This window comes from Cryptomeria japonica, chromosome 10 (genome assembly GCF_030272615.1).
Source record: "Cryptomeria japonica chromosome 10, Sugi_1.0, whole genome shotgun sequence".
In the NCBI taxonomy this organism is placed as follows: Eukaryota; Viridiplantae; Streptophyta; class Pinopsida; order Cupressales; family Cupressaceae; genus Cryptomeria; species Cryptomeria japonica.
This window is the reverse complement of record NC_081414.1, coordinates 261,256,862-261,274,791: the sequence shown is the minus strand read 5'-3', so window position 1 is coordinate 261,274,791 and position 17,930 is coordinate 261,256,862.

Genomic DNA, 17,930 nt, shown 5'->3' with positions numbered 1-17,930 from the left:
GTTGTCATTGCATAAATAGTGTAAAAAGGGGTAACTAATCCTCCAATAGTTCCAAAGTTGAAAAGTGGTTGGAAATAATTAGGGAGGCTATATTAGGCCCACTTGGATCAATTCTAGGGTTGTTTTTATTGAAGTTGTTGAATTTGGTGATATTTTGGAGTTTTGGAGCAATACAATATACTTGGAGTTTCTACAAAATCTTTGTGTTTGAAGTTCATTTATGGCTTGCACAGATTGGTGGATGCCTCAAACCAATTGGATGAGTTAGGGACATATATTACCTTTCATTTTAATCTAGTTTGAGGTCTTGTAACAATCAATTTGTCGAGATCCACCAAAACCTATCTACACTGGTCACAAACCCTGCCAACATCCTGCATTTTACTGTAAAAATGCCCTTAATCTAAAATTTTCACCAAAGGACCATACAAACTATGGGAAAATGTTAGAGAATATATTGTACCATAATATTTTGGTGTTGGTTTGTAGGGAGGCTCCAAGCCCGAGGAGACTGAATTGACCCTAAGCGAGAGGCTCTATGTGACCGCTAGAACTGTAGAAGTGGAAATCACTTGCAGTAGGCAAAAGAGATGGGATCTAGTCCTAAAACCATGGATTTGGTGGTTTGACATCTTATCCCACCTTGAAAAAGTGTTGGTTTAGTTAGGGCACTAATACGAGGGGTAATTTCTTTGTAAATTAGGCCTAATCGGCTTAATTAGGTCTATAAGGACACTAAGGGCACATGCCTTTAAAATTTGGGTTAGAGTTTAAGCCCTTGAGGAATTGTGTAACTAGATAAAGGGTATCTGTATCTACCCTTAGTTTGTCTTTTCCTTTGAAATTTATTTAGTTTTGTAGGAAAAACTCAACTAGTAGGGCTATTAAACAAATAGGACAGTTGTGAGACAAGTACCCCCTAGTGCATATGACCGTTAGACCTGATGGATGTTTTGAGTTGGTTGGACCACCAATAGACAAATTCCAATAGGTTTTCATACCACCAGTATGAGAACATTGTCTACCATTCACACAAGGGTTGAGAGTTTCCACTCCACCAGTACAGGAAGATGCAAATCCTTTATGGATCTTGTCACATAATTTATTGTGTGAGTTGAGAAATTGGTAGGTGTGTTATGGTGCAAGAGAAAGCAAAGACACAAATGAAGCCTAAAGAGTCTAATATTACCTGTGAGGTGAAAATTTAATGACCTTGTTAGATTGACATCATATGTAGTAGGTTGATAGGTTTGTGAGTCAATAAGACCCAATTTACGTAAGGTATTGTCATGGTTGCATTTTATAAGCCACCATGGACAAATGACCATGTGGGTCAGTACAAGTATAGGCATGAATGAAGAATAAATATTGGTCTTAGAAACATTTGACCAACCCTTGGAATAGGCCGAATATGCCTTGGAGTCGCCAAATTGGAAAAGTTGTAAGTTGACAATAGTTGTTGTCATTGCAAAATATTGTAAAAAGGGGTAACTAATCCAATGGTTCCAAAGTTCAAAAGTGGTTGGAAATAATTAGGGAGGATATATTAGGCCCACTTGGATTGATTCCAAGGTTGTTGTTGAAGTTGTTGAAGCTGGTGATGTTTCGGAGTTTTGGAGCAATACAATATACTTGGAGTTTCCAAAAAATTTATGTTTGAAAATCATTTCTGACCTGTTCAGATTGGTGTATGCATGAAACCAATTGGATGAGTTAGGTATGTCTCTTACCTTTCATTTTAATCTATTCTGAGGTCTTGTAACAATTGAGTTGTAGAGATCCATCAAAACCTATCCAGACTGGTCACAAACCTTGCCAGCATCTAGGGTTTTACTATTAAAATACCCTTAATCTGACATTTTCACTAGAGGACCATACAACCTATGGGAAAATGTTAGAGGGGCCATTGTAATATAATATTTTGGTGTTGGTTTGCAGGGAGGCTCCAAGCCCAAGGAGATTGAATTGACCCTAGGCGAGAATCTCTATGTGACCGCCTAAACTGTAGAAGTGAAAATCACTTGAAGTAGGTAAAGGAGATGGGATCCAATCTTGAAACCTTGGATTTGGTGGTTTGACATCTTTCCCCACCTTGTAGAAGTCTTGGTTTAATCAGGGGACTAATACAAGGGTTACGTGCTTGGTAAATTAGGCCTAATAGGCTTAATTAGGTCTGTAAGGACACTAAGGGCACAAACCATTAAAATTTGTGTTAGATTCTAAGCCTTCAGGGATTTGTAAAATTAGATAAAGGGTGTCTAAAGCTACCCTTAGTTTTTTTTTTCATTTGGAATTTATTTAGTTGTGCAGGAAAAATGCAACCGGTAGGGCTACTAGATAAATAGGATAGTTGTGAGACAAGTACCCCTAGCGCATTTGACAAGTCAAACCTCATGCATGTTTTGAGTTGGTTGGATCACCAATAGACAAAATCCAATTGGTTTCCATCCCACCAGTACCAGAATATTTTCTACCATTCACTCAAGGGTTGAGAGTTTCCACTCCACAGATACCAAAAGATACAAATCCTTTATGGATCTTGTCACACAATTTATTGTGTGAGTTGAGAACTTGGTACGTGTGTTATGGTGTAGGAGCATGCAAAGACACAAATGAAGCCTAAAGAGTCTAATATCACCCATGAGGTGAAAATGTAATGACCTTGTCGCATTGGCATCATATGTAGTAGGTTGATAGGTTTGTGAGTCAATAAAACCCAATTGATGTAAGGAATTGTCATGGTTGTATTTTATAAGCCACCATGGACAAATGACCATGTGGGTTAGTAGGAGTCTAGGCATGAGTCAAGAAATAAATATTCATCTTAGAACATTAGACCAACCCCTTGAATAGGCTGAATATGCCTTGGAGTCATCAAAATTGTAAAAGTTGCAAGTTGACAACTTTTGTTGTCATTGCAAAATGTTGTAGAAAGGGGTAACTAATCCTCCAATGGTTCCAAAGTTGAAAAGTGGTTGGAAACCTTTAGGGAGGATATATTATTCCCACTTGGATTTATTCCAAGGTCGTTGTTGAATTTATTGAAGTTGGTGATGTTTTGGAGTTTTGGAGCAATACAATATGCTTGCAGTTTCCAAAAAATATGTGTTTGAATTTCATCTCTGACCTATATGGATTGGTGGATGCCTGAAACCAACTGGATTAGTTAGGGATGTGTCTTACCTTTAACTTGAATATATTTTGAGGTCTTGTAACAATTGGGTTGTATAGATCCATCAAAACCTATCCGAACTGGTCACAAACCCTACCAACATCCAGGGTTTTACTATAAAATACCCTTAATCTGACATTTTCACTAGAGGACCATACAACCTATGGGAAAATATTAGAGGGGCCTTTGTACCATAATATTTTTGTGTTGGTTTACAGGGAGGCTCCAAGCTCGAGGAGATTGAATTCACCCTAGGCAAGCATCTCTATGTGTCTGCTTGAACTGTATAAGTGAAAATCACTTGCAGTAGGCAAAAGAGATGGGATCAAGTCCTAAAATCTTAGATTTGGTGGTTTGACATCTTAAACCACCTTTCAGAAGTGTTGGTTTAGTCAGGGGACTAATACAAGGGGTACTTGATTTCTAAATTAGGCCTAATTGACTTAATTAAGTTTGTAAGGATAGTAAGGGCATAGACCTTTAAAATTTGGGTTAGAGTCTAAGCCTTTAGGGAATTGTGTAACTAGACAAAGGGTATTTGAATATGTCCTTAGTTTGTCTTGTCCTGTGGAAGTTATTTAGTTGTGTGGGAAAAACTCAACCGGTAGGGCTACTAGACAAATAGGAAAGTTGTAAGACAAGTACCCCCTAGTGCATTTAACTGTCAGACCTGATGAATATTTTGAGTTTGTTGGACCACCAATAGACAAAATCCATTAGGTTTCCATCCCACCAATACCAGAAGATTGTCTACAATTCACACAAGGGTTGAGAGTTTCCACTCCACTGGTACCGAAAGATACGAATCCTTTATGGATCTTATCACACAATTTATTGTGTGAGTTGAGAACTTGGTAGGTGTTTTGTTTGGCACCTTGAACAAACAAAACAACTTGGTTTATATATAGTAGTTGTGGGTGAGAGAAGATCATCACCTAGTTTGTTTCTTGGCTCTATATTAGTATAGTTCTCAGGGAAGTCTACTATTGAAAGAGTACAACCCAAAGGAAATCAATTTTTTGAGATATGAAACTGTTTTGCTTGCCATCTTGCACCATGACAATGTAGGATATGTGGATATATCATATTCTGAAATCTACACATAAACTCTTTGTAAGGAAATTCACTCTTTTTTACAGTAATTTTTTTTTATTCAGCTCCCGACTTTGTCTGATATTTTTCATATTCAAATCTCTTCCACAAAACTTGCACTAAAAGATCCATGTTCTCAATTTGTACCAATTTTTTCAAATCTCCACAGCTAGCGCATGTATTTTTTATACATTGTACATTGTACTCATCTGAACCTTCTAATTTGTCACATAAAATAGACTTCACAAACTGTGTTGTACTTTCACGGATGACTACATTTGGATTAGTTTCTGCCATTGCATTTTTATATGACTAGAGGTGCAATTGAAGTTCAACATGATTTCGACGATAAAAAGTTTCACATACCTTATTGATACGCACAAAACATGGTCATAATCCCTCAAACATTCTTTAACATATCTTGACATCTAAAATTCTTGTTTGAATGCTTCAACCAGCTTGCTTTGTGTTGTGTCTGTAAACTGTTTTGGATGTGCAATTTTTGTACCATCTTCATCTCTAATTTGTATAGTGTCTCTTCTATTAGAAGAAACATGAGAGTGACTAGTCCAATATTCAATAACAAGTCTTTTTACATCTTCAACAATTCTATCTTTTCGAGGAACCTAGCAAATATTGACCCAATTCTTTTCAATATTCTCATCCAACTTGTTTCTTTTCCTAATATATTTATGGACAGTTCTTTTAGACACATCCAATAACTGGGCAATTACTTGAGTTTGTCTTCTCTATGATAATTTCTTACTAGAAATCATAATCATTAATGTTTTTTGGGCAGTACTTAAATTAGTAGTTCGACTTGTGCTCTCGATACATTTCAGAGCTTCTTGCCAATTTTCAACCACTGACTAATTTACTTATCTCTCTTCCAATTAGAGATTTATCTTGAAAATATTCATCCCAGATTTTTTTGCTATGTAGTCTCATTGTGCATTCCATTACCATATGCTCAGCTGAAATTTCATTGAAAAGAGTGTCTTCATCCATCTCCATCAAATTGGACATACCAAAGAAAAAAAAATTGGATTTACTAGGACCAATTTCTTCTTTTTCCTGAATCGAGACCACTTTATCGTCAATGGGAACTTGTTCTTTAGCAGATGTTGTATCCCTTTTTTTTGTCTCTTTTATTCAATTATAATTCTGTAATCTAGTCCTTTTATTACCCATTGGACAAATTGCTATTGAGAAGCAATTCAAATCTGCATACCCCTAAATACACATGCCCCCATGCACATATATGTCAAGTCAATTGGACCCAGCTTTAAATATGCATACATGTTTAATTTATTCTACTTGTCAAATGAACGTACAAAATGAACATGGATGGTCCACTTAACTAATATACCTAGCTGATAATGATTGTATTATTAACTGATAATGAATGGCACACTTAACTGATCTAATGAGTCCATACATTGTATGAGAACCATACATATTACATAGACGCACATACATACATATTACATCTAGACACATAGACACATCTACACATACATATAGAATGAACATACATACACATATTACATATCTACACATGCATACATACACACATATACATATACACATACATACACACATGCACATATCCATATACACATACATATGTACAAACATGCATATACACATACACATTCATACACACACACACACACACATACATATATATATATATGTGTGTGTGTGTGTGTGCACATGCACATACACATACATACATGCATACACACACACATACACATACACATACTCACACATACACATACTCACACATAACACATACTCACACATACATATACTCTCACATACATAAACACATACACACACATACACATACACATACACATACACATACATACATACACACATGCATATACATGTGTCTACACATATTACATACATACATACATACATCTACATACATATACATACACATATACACACACATACATACACATACATACATACATACACACATACTCACACACATACACATACATATATATATATACATACACATACTCATACACACACATGTAGACAGACATACACACACATACACACATACACACATCCACACATACACATACACATACACATACACATACACATACACATACTCACACATACACATACACACATACACATACACATACACATACACACATACTCAAACATACACATACACACATACACATACACACACATACACATACACATACACATACACATACACATACATATACACATACACACATATACATAGATACATACACACACATACACATACACATGCACATACACATATACATACATATGTACATATGCATACACATACACATACATATGCATACACATACACATACACACATACACATACACAAATACTCATACATACACGTACATACACATACACACATACTCACACACATACTGTGAGGCCCTACCCCGACTCAGTTTGACATTTTCAGTTATTTGCATATTGAGGCTATTATGGATGCTTTATTTTATGTTTTATGGACTTAGAACTTATATGATTCCATGATTTGGATCACATTGACATATGTTGATGCTTTATTTTATGCATGATGATTATGAAACTATATATATGTTGCTAGAATAGAATTATTTTGAGATGGTGAATATCATTATTGGAATTGCAGGACTTCTTTTTGATGATAGAAAAATGATGCTTATTTATGAATGGTTCAATTTTGGAAAATTATGTTAATTGCTTATGTCAAATCAACTTTGAACGAATGAGATATTGAATTATTGTTACCAAATGTATGAGTGTTTGATGTGCAATGAAATCCATGTATTTGATTATGTATAATTGTGATTATTTGGAATTACTAATGTGTTAATTGAGATGCACAGGAAAATTGTCCATGTGACCATGGAATTTATATGGAGAACCAAACCTAGACCAATGTGCGTTTGTTAAGCCGGGAGTTGTCTATTTGGAGAGACAACACTCCATTTGTAATGTATTTTATTTGTGAAGTGTATGATGCTTGAGTGTTAAAATTAATTTATATGTATATGTGTAATCCTACAAGAGACAAATTCCATGTGTGATTTTTATAGTGTATTTTTATTGTGTCACTTGACACATGTGCTGATTAGTGTCATTGATTTTGGCTTGTCTCTTGGAGGGAGTTTTGTTTCTACCAAAGCCATTCAAAAAATATGAGTGTGGTCCCAAATATTGCCTTGGGTTGGGAGTCTTGGGAGTGGTCAACTCAAGTTTGACCCGTAGGTAAACTTCAGTTGGGTTTCCAAAGGGTTAAATGGACTCCTAGGGTCAGTTTTAAGGCTTTTCCAAAGGTCCAAAGGGTATACCTATGGGTTAGGGGTATTTTGAAACATGTGACTTCTCCCATGTGACTGTTTAGTCACCTCAAAAAGTGGTGTTTCCAAGGTGAACGAAAATTCAACTTAGAAAGTTCCTCCTAGGATAGACAACCTTCCCTTTTGACGTCAAACTCTCTTCCCCATCTTCTCTCACCTTTTCCCTTTCTGGATTTAGTAATGTGTAAGAGTTTGGGAAGAGCAACCAATGGGAAACTCTCACTTCACCCAAGGGGTTGGGAAGTGTGTGAGAGACCTTCTTAGGCAAGAAATGGGAGACTTAGTGAGTAATCACCCACTCTCCATTTTTGGAGATTATGCTTTGTTTTGAAAAATTAGTGGTAGAATAGAATTTTTGGTGGAATTTGGAGAAAAGTTTGTGTGGAATTGGGCAGCTCATCCCCAACTAATTTTAGCATACCTATTGGGAGAATAAGGTTGGTTTTTTTTTATCTCCTCTTGTTTATGTTGTTTATGTTAGTTTATGTTGTTTTGTTGAAGGAAAGAGATGCTTGTAAAGAAAGTGTTTTATGAAGTTTTTGTTGAAGTAAAGAATGTGTAGTTTCATTTCCATGTGTTTTGTTTTGTGTTCTTGTTGTTTTTGGGAGTGTCCAAGATCTCCTACTCTTGGGAGGGTAGGATGATCTTGGGGTGGAAGGAGTATGACAGGCTTGGGTGAGAGGCTCTCCTTATGGAGAGTGATCTCAAGGGTGTCCTTTGTGACCCTTGTTGCATAGCCTTGTGTATGCATTTGGGGGTCATAAGGGGAGTAAATATGGCCTTGAGTCTTTTGGGGGGCATAAGGATTGTGGAAGTATTTTGTTGCATTTGTATTGCCATGAGGTGGCTTGTGTTGTATTTGGCTTGCAATCTTCCCATTGGTACTTGGTCCACTTCCACCCATGGAAGAATCATCACGAATGTGGTGAAAGTGTAGCTTGGGATGGGAAATTTGTATGTTGAGTGTCTTCCTATGTTTGTTGTGGAGTTTGCTTGTTTGTAACCCGTCTAGTGCTTGGTTCTCCAAGCTCGGGGGTGGCTTCTAGTAAGCCTAGGCTGGGAGGTGAGCTCTCCATGGTCAAGATGTGTTTTTATTGCAGGTTGCATGGGATGGGAAAAGAAGGATTAAAGAACTATGTTGTTGTTTTGTGTTGCAGAAAAGTGTTTTTTAAAAAAAAAAAGGAAAGGGGATAGATCCAAAATTGTAGTTTGTGTAAAAGAAGAAATGTGAGCTTTTGTTGTATTTACTTTCAAGAAAAGAAAGTGTTGTATTACATTCATGCTATCATGAAAAGAAAAAACATTGTTGGGTTTTCACCCCATTTGTATCCATAATTATTTTGTATCTACTTGTTAATGAAATATGTAATGTCTTTCCTACTTTAGTTAGTTTGCAAATGAAAGAAGCAATGCATTAGGTTGTAGGTAAATTTTCATGTTCTACAAAAAGAAAGAAAAATAAATGCATTTCTTATGAATTCTGCAAGTAGGTGAAATTTATTGCTACATGTGCTTTATGATATTATGCTGCTGTAAATTTAATTAAAAAGAGCCATTTATTTTCCCCATTTATTACAGAAAATGAAACTTGTTATAGTAATTTATTCCTTTCAAAAAAAACATTTAGCATTTAGTTTTAGTATTTTGTTACAAGAAAAGAAAATATTACATTTAGATTTAGGTTTATTTTGTTACCCAAAAGGATTACATTATTAGTTGCTAATAGAATGCATTGTTAGTTTTAAAAAAAAAAGAGAATATGCCTAGTTGAGAGACAAATAACCATACATAAATATATATATATATATATATATATATATATACAAATTTAAGCATTAAGTATTATTTGATAAATCTGTTCCTTTTAAAGAAAAAAAAAGATATATTTACAGAGTTGATATTACTACAAATACAAAAAAAAAGAGAAATCTGATATTATATTAAATAAATAAATATATATATATATATATTCTTTTATGAGAAATCTGCCCAGTTTCAGAAGTAAAATCTATATGTATTTGTTTTACCAACAATATACTTACAAATATATATATATATATATATATATATATATATATATATATAAATTTATATATATATATATATATATATATATATATATTATTAAAAAAAACAAAAAACATTGTTAATTTAACCCTCATGCGATACCATTTCTTTTAAGCAAAAAAAAAAAAAAAACAACGTTTTTAGCACAGTGCGTGTTCTGGTAAAGCGCGGGGGCCGCAGCACTTGGGCGGCGGCGGCGGTAGCCTGCGGCACCCGCAGACTGCGGACGGCGACATCCGCAGCCTGCGGGCGGCGCCGTCCACAGCCGGCGGTGCCGTCCGCAGCCGGCGGTGCCCCGCGCTGCCGGCACTTTCCCCCGCTCCGCCTCCTCCTTAACTCCCCACGCCGCGGTGTATACACAAGCCCCGCTCGGCCATTCCTCTGCCCGATAACCAATTATTACATGCAAAAAAAGAGGGGGGGGGTTGGCTTGGTTCGCCCCTGCGCGCCGCCTCTCATGGCCGCCGACCCTCCTTCACCTGCACACACTCACAAATTAAAAAAAAAAGATTTCAAACACACACAGCACAACCAAAAAGGGGGGGGGAAATAAAAGGAGTTGGCTAATTTGCCCTAACCCTAGTCTCGGGTTAGGGCAAATCTCTCATAGGGATTCAAATTAGATATGTGTGTGTTAGGAGTGTATGGAAAGGGGGGGGTTGAATAATTTAATAAAAGGAAGACCCCACTCTCTTTGGGAAATATAATTATAAGTTGTGTATTAAGGTATAGAAAATACATATATATATATATATATATATATATATATTTATATATAATTATATATATATATATATGTGAATATTTATATATATATATGTGTGGTTTAATCTCGATATTCATTTGGGATCAATTAGTTAATTGTAAGGCTAAGTAATGTTTTCTTTTAAATTATTGATAAATGTAGGAGCATTTTAAATAAAGTGAAAAAAATAAAGGAGAGAGAGAGATTTTATATTTTTGGGAGGGTAAATTTTAGAGGATTAAATTGACCATGTTGGCCCCCTCTATTCTGAGAATTAATGGGCTTGTTTCAAATTAATGAATACTTGTTTTAACAAATTTATTTAATCTAAGAGATAGGATGAGTTAATATTTGACCCAAGTGGTTAATGAACTATAGAAAGTTTTTAACTTATTTTAGAAATTTTATATTTAGTTGGAAATTTTCTTATTATAAAATTTAACCATTTAATAGAAGATTAATATTCACTAGTTGGGGAAATAATGGCTCATTTTTAACATAGATTATTTTTGTCTCATTAATTTAGTTGCTTGGTTTATTTGAAACATAGTTAAGACCAAACAAGGTTGCACTATTTTATTTAAGTTAATCGTACTTAGTTGAATATTTTAATTAAGTTAGTTGTATTAAGTTAAGTCTTTAAAAAAAAAAAAAATTCCGTTCGTGCCCAAAAGTTGGGCATGACATTTTGGTATAAGAGCAAGGTTGCCAACACTAGGAACCTTACTCCATTACGTTTTGCTATAATTAATTAATTAATTAAATTGTATTTATTTTTATTATATTTATTTTTAAATTAGCTAAAATATTTTCTCCTAAAATAGTTATTTATTTCATTTTATTTTATTTTCTTAAAGAGGATGCCTCCAACTACGCGACAAGCTCGCAAACGTGGTAGAGGCCCTAGGCGTGAACGCATGGCATGCGAAGAGGTCATTAGGGAGGAATCGGTTCAGGAAGTGAACCCAACAGCTCCTCCTGAACGATCAGTTGACCCAAACCGAGACATCTTGGTAGCTCTTCAGAACCTGATTGGCATAGTTCAGGATAAGCTTCCGGCAGTAGATCACAATGTTGAGAACTAGAACTCAGGAAGCCATAGAAAAGTAGAACGGGAACGGAGTAGGAGTCCACCTCCTAATCCCGTAGAGAGTCAGGCTAGGCATGAGCCTGAATCCATTCACCTACCAGCACCACCTCCAGTCGTAGCACCAGTGTACATTGAGAGGGCACATCGGGATCCAGGGGATCTAATCAGAGAGGTTATGCGTCTTCAGCCACCATCATTTGGGGGATCTACCGACGGGGTAGAGGCAAAGGCATGGCTTTTAAGCCTAGATAGGTGCTTTGCATTGCGCTCTTATGAGAGCAATCTAAAAGCACGTGCAGCGGTTCACCTATTGCGAGGAACAACCTCCACATGGTGGAGACAGGAAGAATATAAGTGTGGCTTAGAGATAGAGACCCTCACTTGGGAGATTTTCACAGAGAGATTCAAGGAGAGGTACTTATCAGAACATTTCAGACAGTGTAGGGTGGATGAGTTTCATGACCTCCAGCAGAAGGGTCTTTCAGTGACACAATACGAGAACAAGTTCTTTGAACTCCTACCTTATGTAGACTACCTGAAAGATGAAAAGCTTCTTGTCAACCGATTTATCAGAGGATTGAATTCCAGCATAGCAGGACCAGTGAGAATGGCCGCTCCAGGGAGCCTCTGGGTTGCCGTGGAGAAGGCTTTGATAGTCGAGGAGATTCAGGCTAGACCACAGGACTCGAAGGATCGGTTCCAGAACCGTAACCCTACACCGCAGACTTATGGGTTTCAGAAACCCCATTGGAAAGGTAACAACAGGCACTCATCGGGGTTCTCCAAACCCCCTCCTCCGCAACAATCATAGCAAAACCAGAGGCAAAGGCCTCCGCAGAATCAACAAGGCACGAAGCCCAAGCAGTGGTAGTCACAGGGTTAGAGGCGAGATCAAAGATCTCAGGCTCCTTACACACCTCCGGCGAGGACTCAGCAGTCCTCTAGAGGTGGGTACAGTGGTTCTAGTAGGACAGGGGATAGTCTTTATCCAGACCATAGGGAGTGCAGTTTCAGGCACGTGGTGCTTGCTTCACATGTGGAGCCATGGGACACATGGCGAGAGAGTGTCCTCAGGGTCAGATGGCAGGAAATTAGAGGATGGCAGCATCAGAGCCGACAGTTGGGGATATGGGCAAGTCCCATAGGGTCTTCGCAGCGGTTGACAACCGCCAAGCAGAGCATCAGGCCACAGTTATTGAGGTAGCAAGTATGATCAGAGGTAGCAGTGTATCTATATTATTTGATTCAGGAGCAACTGATTCTTTTATATCTCCATTGGTTGTGGAGCGTTGCGGGCTAGTGGCAATTAGGCAAGAGGTCAGTTGGGAAGTGGAATTAGCTTCAGGGGCTAGAGTGTCAGTGGAATCAGAGGTTAAGGGTTGTCAGCTTCAGATTGGTAATACCTCCACCTTAGTAGACCTTAGAGTTACACCACTCGGATCATATGGCGTCGTACTTGGCATGGATTGGCTTTATGCCCACAGAGCCAAGATGGATTGTCGCCTAAAAAGGATCGAGTGTGAGGATGATCATGGCTCTCCTATAGTGATCACTGGAATTCAGAGACCCGTGTCTCTTCATATGATCTCCGCTATGCAGCTTAAGCGGAGCATGCGAAAGGGATGTCAGTTATTTGCCATCACCATTAGTGATAGAGAAGAAGAAGAGGAAAAGGAACCATCTATTGATGACCATCCTATCCTTAGGGAATTTTCAGATGTATTTCCTTCAGAGTTACCTGGTATGCCGCCCTGTAGAGAGATTGATTTTCATATAGACCTTGTTCCAGGAGCCGAGCCAATTTCAAGAGCACCATATAGAATGACCACAAATGAGCTTAATGAGCTCAAGCTACAGCTTGAGGAACTCCTAGAGAAGGGCCACATTCACCCTAGTGTATCCCCTGGGGTGCACCAGTCATCTTTGTGAAGAAGAAGGATGGATCTCTCCGATTATGCATGGATTACCATCAGTTGAACAAAGTAACTATCAAGAACCAATATCCATTGCCCAGGATCGACGATTTATTTGATCAACTTCAAGGTGCCAAAGTATTTTCCAAGATTGATCTAAAGTCAGGGTACCATCAGTTGAGGATAGTGGATAGTGATATCCACAAGACCGCATTTCGCACTAGATATGGCCACTATGAGTTCACCGTGGTTCCATTCGGTCTTACGAATGCCCCAGCAGTTTTTATGAGTCTCATGAATGGAGTATTCCATACATTCCTTGACCGTTTTGTGATTGTGTTTTTCGACGACATATTGATATATTCACGGAATGAGGAGGAACATGAGGAGCACTTGAGATAGGTTTTGCAGTGTTTGAGGGAAAATCAGTTGTATGGCAGTTTGTCGAAGTGTGCTTTCTTTAGAACAGAGGTCAAGTACCTTGGTCATGTTATATCCGGTGATGGGATCTCAGTAGACCCATCAAAGATCAGAGCCATTATGGATTGGCCAGCACCTACCAGTGTGACAAAGGTCAGAAGCTTCATGGGCTTAGCAGGTTATTACCGACGTTTTGTTGAGGGATTCTCTAGAGTTGCTCATCCTATCACTTCTCTTCAGTGCAAAGGGAAGAAGTTTGAGTGGACGGAGAAGTGTGAGAAGGCCTTTCAGGAACTTAAAAAGGCACTTACTACCGCACCTATCCTTTTAGTACCAGATCCTTCAGCTGATTTCATGGTTTGCACAGATGCTTCCCTAGAGGGTTTAGGAGCAGTACTTATGCAGAATGGAAGAGCTATAGCTTTTGAGTCTAGGAAATTCAAGACTCACGAGCTTAATTACCCTACTCATGACCTTGAGCTTGCAGCCGTAGTGCATGCACTTGTGAGATGGAGACATTTCCTTTTGGGTCATCATTTTGAGTTGCACTCAGACCATCAGAGCCTTCAGTACATATTTACTCAGCCGAATCTTAATGCACGTCAGAGGAGATGGATGGAATTCTTGTGTGAGTATGATTTTGACGTTCACTACATCAAAGGGAAAGAAAAGGTAGTTGCAGATGCTTTGAGTAGGAGACATCACGAGGTATACACCATGTCTATGAGCACGGATTTGAGAGATCGGATCATGCAGCGATTGCCAGAAGACAGATGGTATTTAGAGGTTTACCAGGCTATTCGATCTCAAGAAACTTTAGAAGGGAAATATGTGGATTATTCCTTAGAGCCCGATGGTTTATTACGCCATAGCGGGTGCATCTATGTACCTTCTTCCGGGGGATTGCGGGAGTTCATTATCATAGACGCTCATAGAGCTCCTTATGCAGTGCATCTCGGGGTCAAGAAGTTGCACGCAGACTTGAGAGAACTATACCATTGGCCAGGAATGCGACAACTTATTGCCAAGTTGGTAGCCCGATGCCTTGAGTGTCAGAGAGTCAAGGCGGAGCACCGCCATCCAAGTGGGTTGCTCCAATCTCATACTATACCAAAGTGGAAGTGGGATACTATATCCATGGATTTCATCATTGGTCTCCCTATGTCATCTCGCCGCCATGATGCCATCTTGGTGATGGTTGACAAGTTGACCAAAGTGGCTCACTTTTCACCAGTTCATACCACCTTCACAGCACCAGCAGTAGCACAGGTGTTTTTGCAAGACATTGTCAGACTTCATGGTGTTCCATGTAAGATCATTTCTGACAGGGATTCCCTCTTCACTTCTTCCTTTTGGAAGGCCTTACAGGCAGCTATGGGCACCAAGCTCAATTTCAGTATAGCCTATCATCCGGAAATGGATGGCCAGACAGAGAGAGTTAATCAAGTGTTAGAGGATATGCTTCGCATGTATGTCATGGATCACCAGACCAGATGGGAAGAGTATCTTCCCTTAGTGGAGTTTGCCTATAACAATGGGCATCACACGTCCTTGGGGATGCCACCCTATCAGGCATTATATGGCAGACCTTGTAGGACACCATTGAGTTGGGACCGCATAGAGGACAGAGTTGCTATTGGTCCAGAGATAGTTCAGGATATGGAGCAGCAGGTGGATTTGATTAGGCAGCGTCTTAGAGAGGCTCAGGATAGACAGAAGAAATATGCAGATGCAAAGAGGATAGATCATAGCTACTTGGTTGGAGACAGAGTCTTCTTGAGAGTGCAACCGCATAAGAGTCCAATCCGATATGGAAAGGGTTCTAAGCTCGCACCCCGATTTGTAGGACCATTTGAGATCCTTGAGAGGATAGGACCAGTTGCCTACCATCTAGCATTGCCACCTAGCCTGTCATGCATCCACGATGTGTTTCATGTTTCAGTTTTGAGGAAGTATATCTATGATGAGTCTCATATTCTAGATTGGGATGCCTTGCAGGTGGAGTTAGATGGGTAGCTAGCTTTGGAGCCCATTCGCATTTTGGCACGCCGGACGCTGGGCCTTCGAGGTCGAGAGCTGGACCAGGTTAGGGTCCAGTGGGATTGCTATGATGAGGTCACAGCCTCATGGGAGGATGCAGCACTTATGAGATCACAATACCCCCACCTTTTTGATGACCTCTAGGAGGAAGTTCATGCCTAGAGGGGGAGGGTGTGAGGCCCTACCCCGACTCAGTTTGACATTTTTAGTTATTTGCATATTGAGGCTATTATGGATGCTTTATTTTATGTTTTATGGACTTAGAACTTATATGATTCCATGATTTGGATCACATTGACATATGTTGATGCTTTATTTTATGCATGATGATTATGAAACTATATATATGTTGCTAGAATAGAATTATTTTGAGATGGTGAATATCATTATTGGAATTGCAGGACTTCTTTTTGATGATAGAAAAATGATGCTTATTTATGAATGGTTCAATTTTGGAAAATTATGTTAATTGCTTATGTGAAATCGAATTTGAACGAATGAGATATTGAATTATTGTTACCAAATGTATGAGTGTTTGATGTGCAATGAAATCCATGTATTTGATTATGTATAATTGTGATTATTTGGAATTACTAATGTGTTAATTGAGATGCATAGGAAAATTGTCCATGTGACCATGGAATTTATATGGAGAACCAAACCTAGACCAATGTGCGTTTGTTAAGCCGGGAGTTGTCTATTTGGAGAGACAACACCCCATTTGTAATGTATTTTAGTTGTGAAGTGTATGATGCTTGAGTGTTAAAATTAATTTATATGTATATGTGTAATCCTACAAGAGACAAATTCCATGTGTGATTTTTATAGTGTATTTTTATTGTGTCACTTGACACATGTGCTGATTAGTGTCATTGATTTTGGCTTGTCTCTTGGAGGGAGTTTTGTTTCTACCAAAGCCATTCAAAAAATATGAGTGTGGTCCCAAATATTGCCTTGGGTAGGGAGTCTTGGGAGTGGTCAACTCAAGTTTGACCCGTAGGTAAACTTTAGTTGGGTTTCCAAAGGGTTAAATGGACTCCTAGGGTCAGTTTTAAGGCTTTTCCAAAGGTCCAAAGGGTATACCTATGGGTTAGGGGTATTTTGAAACATGTGACTTCTCCCATGTGACTGTTTAGTCACCTCAAAAAGTGGTGTTTCCAAGGTGAACGAAAATTCAACTTAGAAAGTTCCTCCTAGGATAGACAACATTCCCTTTTGATGTCAAACTCTCTTCCCCATCTTCTCTCACCTTTTCCCTTTTTGGATTTAGTAATGTGTAAGAGTTTGGGAAGAGCAACCAATGGGAAACTCTCACTTCACCCAAGGGGTTGGGAAGTGTGTGAGAGACCTTCTTAGGCAAGAAATGGGAGACTTAGTGAGTAATCACCCACTCTCCATTTTTGGAGATTATGCTTTGTTTTGAAAAATTAGTGGTAGAATAGAATTTTTGGTGGAATTTGGAGAAAAGTTTGTGTGGAATTGGGCAGCTCATCCCCAACTAATTTTAGCATACCTATTGGCAGAATAAGGTTGGTTTTTTTTAATCTCCTCTTGTTTATGTTGTTTATGTTAGTTTATGTTGTTTTGTTGAAGGAAAGAGATGCTTGTAAAGAAAGTGTTTTATGAAGTTTTTGTTGAAGTAAAGAATGTGTAGTTTCATTTCCGTGTGTTTTGTTTTGTGTTCTTGTTGTTTTTGGGAGTGTCCAAGATCTCCTACTCTTGGGAGGGTAGGATGATCTTGGGGTGGAAGGAGTATGACAGGCTTGGGTGAGAGGCTCTCCTTATGGAGAGTGATCTCAAGGGTGTCCTTTGTGACCCTTGTTGCATAGCCTTGTGTATGCATTTGGGGGTCATAAGGGGAGTAAATATGGCCTTGAGTCTTTTGGGGGGCATAAGGATTGTGGAAGTATTTTGTTGCATTTGTATTGCCATGAGGTGGCTTGTGTTGTATTTGGCTTGCAATCTCCCCATTGGTACTTGGTCCACTTCCACCCATGGAAGAATCATCACGAATGTGGT